Here is a 14,284-nt window from a genome sequence, read left to right on the forward strand (position 1 = left end):
CAAACTATTTTCAATTAGTATTTGGGTTTTTTTTGTTTGTTTGTTTTGTTTGGTTTTGTTTTTTGGGTCACAGCCGTTTGATGCTCAGGGGTTACTCCTGGCTAAGCGCTCAGAAATTGCCCCTGGCTTGGGGGGATCTTATGGGATGCCGGGGGATCGAACCACGGTCCTTCCTTGGCTAGCGCTTGCAAGGCAGACACTTTTCCTCTAGCACCCCCTCACCGGCCCCTTCAATTAGTATTTGTAATTGAACCACATTAGCTTACTTTTCACAAAAAATAATTAAACAAATATAATCTAGATATGTCTTTGACTTCATTAAAAGATATATTAAGAAATCTACATAAAGAATATTCTGTAGCTTTGGTGATATTACTACACAAAGTAGAACATTGAGTTCATTAGATTATTTAGCTACAGGTCAAAATTATTTTTTTTAGAATCTTAGAAAATAAGTTTGCTGATAAAATTATTTTTCTTTCCTTAATTTATCATTAGATTTTATTTCCCAGAAGCTGAGAGACAAATACAATACACAATTGCAGTAGTCACAGACACTTATTTTTAGTAATATTACTAATATTATTTATTTATAATATTATTAATTAACATTACTTAATATTAATTACTTCCTTTATTTTTACAGTAGTATCATTGAACAGTTGCTAAAATATCACACATTTTAGAATCATATAGGATCTAAACCAACTAGAAGTTCTTAAACACCTTGATAAAGTCAATGGGGTTTTATCTAAGTAAAACTTTTCAAGAAAGAACCAAGTGTCTTTAGCATATAATAAAATCAAAGTAGGCTATCCTGGATAAATAAAGAAATAAGAGATTAGTCAAAAAATAAAATTGGAAGAGTTTGGGAAATATACGGGCATACATTTGAATAGATTAAATATAGTTAACCTTCAGAATAAGGAAGAGTATGAAAAGAAATCCATCCTATAATCCCTCAAGGGCCTATGAGTGCAGTTATCCTACACCTGCCCCTGGATATTCTCTGCATTGGTTAACCATCCTCTGGAGTAACACCTTATTAGTGCAATTCACCCTGTTGATGAATTGCCCTAATGTATCATTAGAATGACAGGTCACACTGTTGATGAATTACCAAGGAACTTAATGAGAGTGATAGCTCATTCCGATTACACTCCCATGAAAGGATGGCTCTGTTTTCAGTAGATCTCATCTACACGCCAATTCTGCTTAATTATAGGCTACAAAATGTGCTAATGGTAATGTCAAGATGGTCTTTGTCATCAAGTTTTTGGTGTTGATCAAAATATAATTTATGGTAATACTCTATATGTTTGGGACCATTTATAGGGGATATAGTTCCAAGAAGAGAAACAAGAACTTGGAATCCATTTAGATTCTAACCTGAAATTTTTAATTCATCCTTTAGATCTCAAAATACATGACAATAAAATTCAGGTGTGAGAGCTTCTGCTAATCAAGTTATCCAAGAAGCTGCATTTTAGTTCAAAAAAGATCAGGAAGAGGGATGAATGGAGAAATAATGGCTTCCTTTTAATACTGGCAGACATCATTTACTACACAATTTCATATTTATAGTGACAGATTATATTTAAATGAATTGGACTTAAAATAACTCATCATTACCTTAGGCTTGTGTAAAATTTTGATACCAATATAAGCCCAAGAAAGCCATAAAAACATGATGGGGAAGATTATTCATTAAATTTCTAATAAAAATTATTGCACCACTATACTTTGTGATGTTAAGGCATTAGGTAGTTTACATAAGCATATTTTTAATTTTTATAACAATACCTTGAGTTTAATTTTATTATCTTCATAGCATAGACAAAAGATTGAAGGTCTCAGAGATTATGCACATAATTTGTTTAAAGTCTACTCAGTGAATGATTCAGAATGCAAACCATATCAGAAAAGTATAGTGCATCAAACCTTAGTCTTAGAAAGATACTATTTAGATAGCTAAACTAACCCTGAGAAAGAAGGCAATTGGAAGCAACATGATCTCTTACCCATTTTTAAACTATAATATAGAGTTACAATAATGCAAATAGTACAAATAATACAAATAGAATGGTATTGGCAGAAACTGACCAATAAAATAGAATCAAGAGCCTAGAAACCAGTCATATATATACTTATCATTGATAACAAGAAACTAAGAGCTTAAAATGACAAAAGTATAGTATATTCAACAAATGATATAAGGAAAACAGAATAGACACAATTAAAAGAATGCAATTAACTCCCTATTTCCTATAATGCACAGAAATTAATTCAAAATGGGTGAAAGGCTAGGCTATTGTTCCCCAACTATAAAATATGAAAAAACAAAACATGAGCAACACACTCTTAATAGTGGCAATAATGCTGTCTTTGGGATTTAACTCCATTGGCAAGGTGAACTAAAGCAAAAATAAACAAGCATTACATCAAACTAAAAGTGTTCTGCACAGCAAAATTAAAGTTAAAGCAAAGTTAAAGCAAAAAGATATCCTATGAATGAAATAAAATATTCAAATGCCATACATATGACAAAAAGCTAATAGCCAAGATATAGAACTCACCAAATTCACCAGCAACAAATCACATCAAAATTGCGGAGAAAAGCTAAATAGAAATTTCAATAAATCACTAGAGCCAATACTACAGAAAGAATGGGACCCAAACTACAGTAATTAAGCCTAAAAATGTAACCATCAACGAATTAGAGTCAGATTGATTGTTAGACGGGGACCCAGGGTTATTGATGGAATGATTGGAGTCACAGAGTGGTGAGATTGAAGATAAGAATACTCTATACTTGAATACATATTCTAAACAATTGTGCAAATCATACTGTAATGAAAAAGAAAACAAGAAGACACAAAATGGTCAACATGCACATGAGAAAATATTATCACTAAATATCAGGGAAATTAAATCAAAAGGACAATGAAATACTACCTCACACTTTGGATCAAAAATATTAAATAAATAATTGTTGATGTAGTCAGAATGCCACATACATTGAGTCCCAAGGGCTCTTGACCCTTTTGTGATTATTGTTGAGTCAGAAGTTAAAGTGTATTCAAAGTGTCTTTAGAAATACATAAAACTTCAAATGAACCTAAGGCCTCCACAGTTAACTTCCTGTTTTTCATTAAATAGCACCTAAGTGTGGATAAAGTTTTACACTACTGAGCAGAATGTTCTGAAATTCTCTTCATTTGGGTGAACAGAGACTATTCAGTTGGCTAAACCATGGGCCAAGATTCTGGTTTCAACAATAGCTGTCCCAGGGAATTTCTTTTTCCCTTCAGACATAAACGACAACATCAAAGCATTTTTCTATTTGATGATGATTTTCTCTCACAGTTCAAAAGAACAACATGGGGACTAGAGAGATAGTAAAGCAGGTAGGGCACTTGCCCTGGCATCCCATATAGTCCCACAGGTTTCACCAACCCAGACGTGATCATTGATTGCAGAGCCAGGAGTAAGCCTTGAACATCTCCAGGTATGTGTGTCTCCCAACCCCCAAAGGAAAGGAGCAACTAGCTTTACAGATGTACTTCAGCATAATAGGAATTTTTGAAGGGGCCTTGAGGGTAACCAAGAAGCAATGTCAAGGAGGTGGGGGTGCAAATGCTGAGAGAGGGGAGGCAAGACTGACAAGTCTCACAGCAGGTCTGAAAGGGAGCCCGAGAAACTGCCCTCCCAGATGTTGGAGTTTATCCAGCTAGATAAAAGCCAGGATGTCTCTTTAAACTAGAAAACAGTGGGGCTGTTGCTAACTTCAGTCTTCAAAATTTGGAGAAGCTGGTTTGTATTAGAGTAAAGGTTCACAGAGATTACTATCCTCAGCAAAAATAAAAGTCATTGCATGACTACAGCAAAAACTGTCTGGATGAAAACAAAAACAAGGATACGGAAGGATAAATAGAACTATATGTACTAATGGGCCTGAATCATTCATTGAATAACAACTTTTCCTAAATTAATCCCGTTTTTGTTGATACATTTAATTTGGCTTTGAGCCAAATATATTCAGGCTTTACTCTTGGTCTGTGTCAGGAGTCACTACATTTTAGTGATCTGGGGACCATATGAAGTTCTGAGGATGAAACCAAAATTGGCCATGTGTAAAGCAAACAACTTATTTCTGAACTATCCCTTTGTCCTGACCCCATTTTAAAAACACTTCTATTACTAATAAGCTTACCTATTACTAAGCATAGAATTAAGTTCTGTATTGAGTCAGTTTGTGTTCCTAGAGTTTGCTTGGTAGGTTAAAAAAGGGAAGGAAGTTCTCTGATATCCCTACTGTCCATCAGACTGGCAGGTACTTGTGTATGTTGTCAAATAAAACCAAGAGTTGGAGTCAGAGAGACAGCTTAGGGGCTAAAGTGTTTGCACTGGATGCACTTGATATACACTTGATTTAATCTCCAGAGTTGCATATGGTCTACAAGCCTATGCACCACTAGTGATCCCTAAACACAGAACCAGGATAGCTCAACTCCAAAATACAAAGAACTCAGGCTAATGTTATGCTTTCATTTTTGCGGATGTAGAAATGCATCTTAAGAAACTGTGGTACATATACTCAATGGAATATAATGCAGCCATCAGGAGAGATGAAGTAATGAAATTTTCCTATACATGGATGTACATGGAATCTATTATGCTGAGTGAAATAAGTCAGAGGGAGAGAGATAAATGCAGAATAGTCTCACTCATCTATAGGTTTTAAGAAAAATAAAAGATATTCTTGCAATAATTTTCAGAGACAAAAGAGATGAGGGCTGGAAGTCCAGCTCACTACATGAAGCTCACCACAAAGTGTGATGAGTGCAGTTATAGAAATAACTACATTGAGATCTATCATAACAATGTGAATGAGTGAGGGAACTGGAAAGCCTGTCTAGAGTACAGGAGGAGGTGGGGTGGGGAGGAGGGAGATTTGGCACATTGGTGATGGGATTGTTGCACTGGTGAAGGGGGTGTTCTTTACATGACTGAAACCCAACCACAATCATGTTTGTAATCAAAATGTTTAAATAAAGATATTAATTAAAAAAAAACCTTAAAGAGCTGTCCAAAGGGGTAGACAAGAAAGAAATCGGGTCAAGATTCAAGCCCAAGTATCTGATTGGTCAGTGACTATGAAACTTGAACTTGCTCCATATTGGAATCAAACCCTTCATTTTAAATGTTCACAAATGAAATCAAGTATCTGAGCATTTTCCCTGTAAGTATATATTACCTAGAATAATCATATAGTAGAGTTAGTAAGTTTAGGATGTGGAGACTAAATGGCCTAAATCCCTAACAAATAAATTGCAATGAAGTTAAAAAAAAAGAAATTAATGGAAAATGTGCAGATGAGGTGAGATCTAAATGATATTATAAAGTTTAAAGTCAAGTAATGCTAACTATTGTGTTTATGAATGTACATTTAAATAGCAGTCATTCCTTTGCTATGATCATTTCTTTTCTATAAAATATACTTCTGAAAAGGATTGCTTTAAAATTTGGTTTACTGGGGCCAGAGAAATAGAGGTAAGGTGTTGTTTGCCTTGCACTCAGGCAACCCAGGAAGGTCCCGGGTTAGATTCCTGGCATCCCATATGGTTCCCCAAGCCTGTCATTTCTGAGCACAAAGCCAGGTGTAGCCCCTGAGTGCCACCAGGTGTGGCCCAAAAACAACAACCCCCCAAAAAAAAACTTGGTTTATTTAGCAGTCAGATAGAACAGGGGTTAAGATATATGTCTTGGTGCTATTTACAATAGCCAGACTCTGGAAACAACCAAGAAGCTCCTCAACAGATGAATGGCTAAAGAAACTGTGGTACATATACACGATGGAATATTATGCAGTCATCAGGAAAGATGAAGTCATAAAATTTTCCTATACATGGATGTACATGGAATCTATTATGTTGAGTGAAATAATTCAGAGGAGAGAGATAGACACAGGTTAGTCTCACTCATCTATGGATTTTAAGAAAAAATAAAGACATTATTGTCATAAGGCCCAGAGACAATAGATAGAGTTAAGGGCTGGAAGGGCTGGAAGGACTAGAAGGACTGGCTCACAATTTGAAGCTCACCACAGAGTGGGTGGTGAATGCTGTTAGGGAAATAACTACACTAACAACTAGCATGACAATGTTAAAGAATGAGAGAAGTAGAATGCCTATCATGAATACAGGCAGAAGTTGGGAAGGAAGCGGGTATTGGTGGTGGGAATGTTGCACTGGTGAAGGGGGGTATTCTGTTTATGACTGAAGCCCAACTACCAACATGCTTGTAATCATGGTGCTTAAATAAAGATTTACAAAAAAAGAAAAGATATATGCCTTGCATGCAGTCATTCCCTGTTTAAAACCCTGGTACTCCTTATAATTATTTGAGCACTACTGGGAATCACTCCTAAGTATGAATATCCTTAGAACACTGCAGGTATTCTCCAAAGTAAAAATAAAAAACACACACTTATCACAAATCCAAAAAACAAAAACAAAAAAACCACACAATCAACTCACTCCCCCCATTTTTTTTTGCATTATTTAAATGTAAAAATGAGGCACTAGTGTTTTGTCCTCTTTACAGTTTTTAGTCCAAGTCCTATATTCTCACACCAGAAATGAGCAAAGTCAGGAATGACTTTCTTCTAACACAGAACTACATCATGGTGGAGCAGTCAAAAAAAATCTCTGTTGGCTCTGAGCCGGGGCCTCTCCTCACCCCAGGTTCCCCTGACACAATTCCTACTTTTTATACCGCAGGCCACTCTCACACCAAATTTTTTCTTGAAGCTTATGGACCACAGAGATTGTTATGGGTCAGTCACCAGGAGAGACTGGCTTCAAATCATCATATAAAACAAGCTCTCTTTAAGTAGCCTTCAGCATGCCCTATCTCCCCCCTTTCTCCCCCATGAGCTGGGTGTCTAATTACTTTCATAAATTATGTTCTTCTCCATTTATCTCTTCATTAAAGTGCCATACGTAGAACAGTTTGCCATTTGTCAAGCTCTTTCACATATATGCTTTCATTTTTATGCTTTCTTTTAAAAATTACATTCATGATTTAGATTTAATTGCTTAGTCTACAAAGGCATTTAATCTCAATCTGTGCCTCTCAACCCTGGCTATAGAGAATCATCTGGGAAGCATTTCAAATACACGGCTGCTGGGACTCAGTGAAATTGAAACTCAGGACTGAAGCTTGGGCCTCTGGTGGCTCTGTGTGCAGCTGGGACTGTAAGCCACTGGCAAGGGTATACTGTCTGCGTGACATCAATCAGCCCCTTTTGATTGGTGCTTTTTCTCATTTGCAGATTTCCCATTTGGCAATCACTGGGCATATGTTATAACTACCATTTGTTCCTAATCCAATTATTCTTATTGCAATTGCAGGTTTACCTGTATTCTCAAGAAGAACCTTTGCAAAGCCTTCAGGAGTGAACTGTGAGACCATGGGAAGAGAACGTAGAAGAGGTGTTCAGAGATCTGCTATTTCTAAAGACGTGACATTGAGAAACTGTTTTTCTCCTCTGATTTTGCATACACAGAAAGGAAACAACTATGCTACCCTTTCCAATTTCTATGAAGATGGAAAACAATTATTCAGAAAAAAACTGACCCACCCTCAGAACATAAAACCTGGGAATGCTGAATCTTTTAATCTTCTGGGAACCATGGAAATTTGTGCAAACGCTCTCAAGTTCTGAAGTGCTCTCTGGCACATTTTCTGACAGCCTGTCAAAATGCTCAGAGTTTTTTAACGGTAGGGAAAATTCTTCTGCAATCCCAGGAATTCAATGTGAAAATTCCAGAACTTTAGATTTACATACTCAATTTTTAGTTAAATTCTATTTATTTACATGTTTTAACTTTTCATGCTTAGACCATTTTAACTCTTATTTTAAATCCAAATTGGGTGGAGTTGCCATGGGTTTGAAATTCTTATCATGCAATTTAGAAACACAGTATCCTACTCACATGTGTAAAATCTCACGGAACACTATTCCCTCCCATAGTCTCCCTGTGTATGGCTGATGCATTAGAAGCAATGACACTCTACAGAGTGAGTGCGTTACTCCCCTGTACTCCCGTGAACACACTGATGGGAGATGCTCCAGAATAGCGAATTTGTTCATCTCACATTAATCCCACCAGGGGAGTTTTTATTTAAAAAAAAAAAAAACATGGCCAGAGGCTCTCATTTTGAAGTCAACAAGAGTTATGCTAGTAAACGAGAGAAAAAGCAAAGCATTCAAGGATAGTTTCCCATTAAAGAGCTTTTTCCTCTGAGCCATGGCACATGCCTTTAGGCTAGAGTTCCAAAAAATTCAACTTCTGCTAGCCTGAGAGAACTCAGACTTTATATTGAATCTCAACCCTTTGTTCTATCACTATACTCTATATAATTCTATATCTTGACAGTGGAAGTGTAATCCAAACAATGCAAGATCACAGGAATACATGAAATGCTTTATATTCGCCATTGTGACAAAGCAGGCTCCTCTGGCTTCTTCTGGGGAGAGGATTTAGATCACAACTACTGATGCGCAGTGATTGATCTGGATAAGTGCTCAAGGATCATTCCTGGTGATGCGTGGGATGCTGGGGGAAGGAATCTAGGTCAGCTATGCACAAGGCAAGACTTTACCCACTATGCTTTCTTGCCAGCTCCCTCCTCTGGATTCTTTGTTATTTTTTGAAGTATAAAACAGCTTTTACTTAGAAGTACTAAGAAAGAAGAGAGAGAAGTTAAAATGAGAGAGAGTAACTTGCTTAAGAGAGGGCACTAACTGTTCCAAAGATGAGAAAGCCCCAGTACACAACCCAGCAAGAAATTATGAAAATACACATCTAGAGGAGATATCATAGTGACATGAAGCAAGGCAACATATGTGCCTCCTCAGGATTCTTAAAGTTTACTATTAATGCTTTATTATTTTTTCTATAGGATAACAAGCAAATTTATGTCTAAGAATATAACTCAGAAAAAAATGTATTCACTAAAGAGAGCAGTGGGCAAAGTGGGCATAGTGGGCAAATAACAACTGTCAAAATGCTTTCTTGAAGGAGTCCACCTCTCTCTTGATGTTTTAAATAGACGTGACCCTCTATGGTTTGTCATTCTTGGTGAGTCAAGGAAAATATAGTTAAAATCAATTATTATTGCTGTGATATTTTTTTAGCTACATAGTCTCTAGTCTGAGAACTCCAAAATATTATTCTTGAGGTGCATATACTGTACCTCCTCTTTCTATACAGTCAGTGTAAAGAACACAGCCTGTGGTAAGCATTGGGAGGCCTTATTTTTTCTTTTCTTTTCTTTTTTTTTTTTTTGATTTTTTAAATATATATAATCCTTCACCCATGCAACATTCCCATCACCAATATCCCAAGTGTCCTTCCTCCCCACCCCACACCTAGACAGGCTTTCTATACACCTCAACCCAGGCACTTTACCTGGTCTGTATTGTGAATTGGGGGACAAAAAAAAGTATTCTTGTTCTCATTGTTGTTTTCATCCATAAGTTGTCTTTAGTAGAGCTGACTTAAAGATATTGTTTAAAATTTGCTGTGAGAGATATATCACAGGTGTTTGCCTTACATATGGCTGACCTAAGTTCAATCCCTGGATTTACATATGATTCACAAGGAACCCTGTCAGGAGTGAATTAGATAAGGAAGGAATAGGGCCACAGGGTGCCAATAATATTTTTTCTTTTTTTTTTTTTAACTCAGATACTATACTGTTAATTCATTGAATTGTAAATTTAGCTTCTATTCTTTTTCATGTATGTAACTCTTTAAAAACTATTAAAGGTAAAAATGCCTTGGGGAACAGGGATGTGGAAGCAAAGAATTGTGTTCAAATGAAATTTATGTGAACTCTGAAGAAGACATAAATTTCTTTTCTGAGCAAGGAAAAAGTGCTTTTGTCACAACACTCGGGTTCACTGCTTCTTTCCTTTCTGTGTCCAAATTAGGGTTTCAAGGAAAATACTCTGGATAATAAGATTTTTTTTATATAAATTTACCTGGATTTGCCTTGACTAAATTTCTCTAGCTTTTAAATCATGGAAATATGGACTTTCAGCAAATAATTTTATATTTGAAAATACTTTAGCATATGCTTAAACATATTTTTTCATACTCATAAAAGGTGAGAAATAATTGGCACATAATTGAAAAGTCTTCATATTAAGATATAATTAGATAATATGAAGCTTACATTATACAGTGCTCTGGATCACACTTTGCAAAATATTTATTTCTTTATTCATAAGACAAATATTATAAAAAATATATGCACTCGGGTGGGAGAAAAAAGAATATATGCACTCAGTTTACTGTAGCATTGTTCACAATAGATGATATATGTTAATATTGTTCTTAAATGAATGTTAATAACTGCAATATACGTAATCCATTTATCATTCATATATAAAATATATTTGAAATAGCTATGTATAACATGAGTGTACATAATATATAAGAAATATATTTATATGACCTTAAATTGGAATATGTACATTACATATATAATCCATTACCACTGAATGTAATATTATTTAACATTAAAAAAGAAAAAGTTCTAATTTTTACAATATAGATAAATTTGTTGTATAATTTTGCTAGGTAGAATAAACCAAATACAGAAAAACAAATACAACAGATTCGCTAATTTGCAGTTCTAAACAAGTCAAAGACAGAGCAGAAATAGGTAGGAGGCAGAGTAAGTGGGAAGATATCAATCAAAAGGTACAAAGTTTCAGGTATGTGGAATGAATGAGTCCTAAAAAGCTAACCAATGAAATGTTACCTTTAGTAAAAAATTCTAGGACTGGGTCAAAGTTGTAGTCCAGTGAATAGAATGCTTGCTTTGCATGCATGCGTGGGACAGACCTGAATGTGACCCTGGGCACCATAATAGTTCCCTGAGCACTGCTAGGAATGTTCCCTGAACAGAAAATAAAAATAAGCCATCAGCACTGCTGGTATGGCCCAAAAACCAAAAGAAAAAAACATTAAAAAAATTCAGGGATTGTATGTTCAAAAATTTCCAAAGATATATTTTAAGTTTAATCTTACCATTCATACATTAAGATTTGTAAGAATCTCCTAGCAAGTTCTCAATTCTAGGACAGTACCTAGGTCAATGGAGTTGGTTATGTTCCAGCAAAATCTTGTTTACAAGAGCAGGTGCCATCCTATTTTTGACCCACTGCCATAATTAATCAACCTTTGATACATACATTCTTACTAATCTATAAGTTTTATTATCTTTCATCCCTAGCATTGTGCTGGTATATTGGGATGAGATGAGGAAAGGCATGAGGATAATTCTTTTTTAGAAACTAGTTAACCCAGATAATAAATGAGAACCTGTCTACAATCTTCTTCCTGCACTAAGAGTATTAACTAGCTAATATCTAATTTTGTTATTATCTGGTCCAACTGACAAGCTGAGCAGTTATGAAAACCTCACGCCTAGAAAAGAAAACCGGCTCTTTAGAACATTAGAATATTAGTAAAAGTTTTTCAAGAGAGTCTTGTGTGATAATTTTAGCAGGATATTGGATACAATAAAATCATAAAAAATGAGAAAATTTACTTTAGTATACAGTTTCTGATTTTTAACTTTGAAGTCTAAGTTTGATATGGGTAGCAGGCAGACAAGATCTTCCTGGCAGTATATCTGGTCATACCACAGAACAGATACATGTATAAGGTCAGAAATTTATTCTAAAGACAATTTTTAATTGCACTTTAAGCCTGTGTACTCAATCACTTTAGATTTTAAGTTATATGGGAAGATAAGAAAGCTAAGGGTAGAAGAGAATTAAAAATCTAGATTAACTCTGCACAGTGATGTAAGTGTTCCCAGATGAAGTGAGAGGAGTCTAGCTAAGACATTGTAAAGAGGCTAAAATACACTATTTCTAAAGTGATTCCTTGATCAAACTTCACAAAAGCACTCTATGACTTAGAAACAATTCTGTAAAACACTAAGCAGGAATCCTCTGAGTTAATTATGACTGCATGAGGTGTTAAATAGAAGTTAGAATAAACTGAGAATCAAACAGGAAAGGGGAATTTTTTTAGGTCTCCAGCTATTTGGTATAAATACCTTGATGTAAATGCCAAAGGATGAAGAATCTCATGATTTGAAGACATGTGGACATGTATAGCTGAACTAAATGGTCTGTGGATGTCTATATATTTGTGACAAAGGCACTTGGAGTAGGCCTGTTTCTCTTTTAACTTAAAGTCATCATTTCAACAGAGTGAGCCATGATTAATTGTTTTCAACCATTAGATTTTACTCAGGGTATATTATTGCTTATATATGTTGGTGGCACACTTCACTAGTGAAGAGTTCCTTGATAAGAAAAAAGATCTTTTCATGAGCTCTAAAGATAATGAAATACTCAGGAGCTTCTTTGGAAGGTGACTGGTCTTTTCTGTCCATGTCATCTTCCCTTGCTGCTTAACAGAAGGTTAAGGAATTGTCAGCCAAATCCAAAGAGCTCAATGTGATCCAATTTCTTTGTTTAAGAAAGGAAACACATTTCTTCTGTAAAACAAATGAGAACATAAAAATGTCGGGTCAACGCGCAGGATCACTTACATGGTGTCATGGTACATGTCTCTTTCTTTTGAAAAAGTTGAGTAGATAAAATAGAGGGATACTGTATTTCAATACAGAATAATGTTAACAGACAGCAAGAGAATATCAAAAAGATGTAAAGGTAGTGTATTAAATGAGAGTGATCATTTTCAAATCATATATCTGAAAAAGTTAGTATCTAAAATATAAAAAGAACCATTCAACTCATTAACAAAGTCAAATATGTCTATAGATGCACTCTTCATACTCATTGAAATATAAGTTTAAGAATTTTAAAATATGAAAATCATCTATGTATTCACTAATTAATGAACAAATAAAGGAAAATTGAAGTATATATAAGCACATCCAACTCACAAAAATATTTACAGATTTTTGATATTTAGTTATAGAAAGGATATGACATTTATGATTACATGGGTTGTCCCAGAAACATTTCTACATTCAGTAGAAAGATATTTACTATATGATTTTACTTACATGTGGAATTAAAACAAAAACTAAAACTAAAACAATTTAAACAAACAAACAAACAGGACTCATTTAAGGGAGAGCAGATTAAAACTTGTGCTCTGCCACATTTTTTTAATCTCAATACCATTTATATTTATTTATTTTCTTCTTTTCTTTTCTTATGTGCTCTGCCACATTTTTTTTTTATCTCAATACCATGACTTTTATATTGTGCTTACCCTTTTGTTTTGTTTTGTTTTGTTTGTTTTTTAGAATGCTCACTGGGTATTTTATTTGATAGTTCTTTATGTACTGTTGTCGTGTTTCACCTTCTTTTTTCCCTTCGTCTCTCAAAACTAGGATGAGAGCTTCCAGAAGGACTCCGCCCATTTTCGGCGTATTTGATTTTTCCCCCAGTTTATTACTTTACTCTTCTTCAAACAAAACCACATGACTTGAACTTTCTAGTCCCGCCTCCCAACTAGAGCGGGAAATAAGGAAGGTACCAAGACCAAACTGGTGTAGGACTACTAAGTAGTTAGCTAGGCACAGAGGGACCAGTTATTCTGGCAGCCCCGGGGATGAGGGAGGAGAATATGGGAGGTAAGACGGAAACGGAGTGGAGGGAGGACAATTTGGTGATGGGAATTCCCCTGATTTTATGTTAATATGTACCTAAAATATTATTGTCAATAATATGTAAGCCACTATGATTATAATAAATATATATAATTAAAAAAAAACAAACAAAAAAAGAAGCAGCACAAAATATTTTATTCATTTATTTATTTATTTATTTATTTATTGGTCTTTGGTTTTGTTATTGTTGTTGGGTTTTTTTGGGGGGGCTCCGTTTTGTTTTTATTTCAGGACCATGGTTATTATACGGTGCTTGTCTTTATTGCTGTAGTGCTCATTGGATTTTTTGTTTGATGTTTCTTTTTGTATTGCTGTGGTGTTTCTCTTCCTTTCTCCCTTTCTTCTTTCAAACTGATGTTGAGAACCTCTAAGGACTCTGCCCATTTTCGGCTTGCTTGATTTTTACCACATTTTTTTTTTTTTTTGGTTTTTGGGTCACACCTGGCAGGGCTCAGGGGTTACTCCTGGCTTTATGCTCAGAAATCACTCCTGGCAGCCTCAGGGAACCATATGGGATGCCGGGATTTGAACCGCCGTCATTTTG

At 35.1% G+C, this 14,284-nt stretch overlaps 1 protein-coding gene and 1 pseudogene across 1 annotated transcript in view; both read right to left on the bottom strand.

The window, feature by feature from the left end:
* Positions 1-14,284, bottom strand: part of RARB (retinoic acid receptor beta) — a 439,382-nt gene that overhangs the window by 398,812 nt on the left and 26,286 nt on the right. The window lies entirely within an intron of this gene.
* Positions 9,223-9,322, bottom strand: LOC125998492 (uncharacterized; annotated as a pseudogene).

Source organism: Suncus etruscus, chromosome 20 (assembly GCF_024139225.1).
Source record: "Suncus etruscus isolate mSunEtr1 chromosome 20, mSunEtr1.pri.cur, whole genome shotgun sequence".
NCBI lineage: Eukaryota > Metazoa > Chordata > Mammalia > Eulipotyphla > Soricidae > Suncus > Suncus etruscus.